The sequence below is a fragment of the Phalaenopsis equestris genome, unplaced genomic scaffold, assembly GCF_001263595.1.
Source record: "Phalaenopsis equestris unplaced genomic scaffold, ASM126359v1 Scaffold000650, whole genome shotgun sequence".
Classification (NCBI taxonomy): domain Eukaryota; kingdom Viridiplantae; phylum Streptophyta; class Magnoliopsida; order Asparagales; family Orchidaceae; genus Phalaenopsis; species Phalaenopsis equestris.
Genome location: NW_018165090.1, coordinates 108,874 through 110,404, shown reverse-complemented (window position 1 = coordinate 110,404; position 1,531 = coordinate 108,874).

The window sequence follows — 1,531 nt, the reverse complement described above, 5'->3', positions numbered from 1 at the left end:
CGATTTTGGGTGTTGGTTGAGAGGTATGGTAGAGGCTATTTCAGAGGGGGAATTGATGAGGGTTTGGCTTCCTTCACTGTTGTGAAGGTATAGAGTCAATTTGTTTGAAGTTTGGTGCTATGTAGGTTTGGATTGAAGTTTGTCCTAGTTTCGGGTAGGAATTCAAACTCACAATTGGATTTTTGTGGTGGAATTGGGAGAGGGAAATAGGTTGTAATGTGCTAAGGGACTCTTAGAGAAGCTCTCTGAGGAGTTTGGGAGGCCTTGGTGAAAATTTTTCTTACCACACTATTCATGGTCGTGGGGGGTATTTTATAGAAATTGGCTAAGGGGTTAGCTTGGCTGGCCAATTGAAGGGTCAGCCCCACTGCTTAGGTGTTAAGCAGAGGAGCTCTCAGCTCAATTTGGGCTGAGGTGGCTTCTTGGCATGAATTTGGGTATTGGCCATGTTGGGGCTCACGGTTTTGGGCTTTAGCTTGGGTTAAAGTGGTTAACCAAGGGTTGGGTCATGGTTAAAGCTTATAATGAGCAGTAAAAATGGCACCATAGAGTATTGACATGTGGTATAGCAAGTACTTTGATTTAACCTTCTCTTTATCCCTTTAAAAATTAAAAAAAAAAGTTTTTACCCATGAGATAAATATCGAGCTTAACCATGGGTTGGTGGCTGGTTTTAAACTCAACTCTAGAGTCTAGGATGAGTTAAGGTAAGGCTCATTTGACCATACCAAGCTCAATTGGTTTGGATTTGACCATAAGTCCAAGAAGGTGCATATGACCAAATCTTGTGTTTGGACTAGGTTAGACAGATTTTTGATTTTTGACCCATTTTAAGCATGTTGGGCTAAGTTTGGGTCAAACTTGGGCAAGCCATGGGCTAAGTCCAAATTAATTATTGTATTTGATGTAAAATGTCATAATGAACAAGTTTCATGAAGGATGAAAATTGTTTTGAAGTTGATTTGATGATCAATTTGGATGGATTTTGATGGGTTTTGATTTTAGACCTAAATTAAGCATGTAGGGCTAAATTTGGGTCAAACTTGGGCTAGCTTTGGGCTAAGTCCAAATTGATTGTTGTGTTTGGTCAAAAATGACCTCACAAAGAGTTTTCAACAAAAATTGGATGCCAATTTGAAGTTTAAGGCATACAATTATTGAGATTTGGGTGTTAGACAATATTGGGGCTAAATTAGGGTTTTGGATTTTGGACCAAATTGAATGGTAGAAAAGTTTCACCAATACAACTTTATGGTCAATTTTGATGTAAAATATTGCTATGAAGCAAATACAACATTTCTTTGGGCCAATTGGCATAGTTATAAGTCCAATTGATGTGATTTGGTCATTTAACTAAAATTGGGATTTTGACCTAAATAAAAATTAAGCTTAATTCAGGGATCAATCAAACTTAATTCTAAAATATTTTGATCAAATAAAATGTTAATTTAAGTTTAGGATCAAATTTGGGGTCAATTGGAGTCAAATTGATTGATTTTGGGTTAAAAAGGTTTTGAATTAAGCCTTTAAG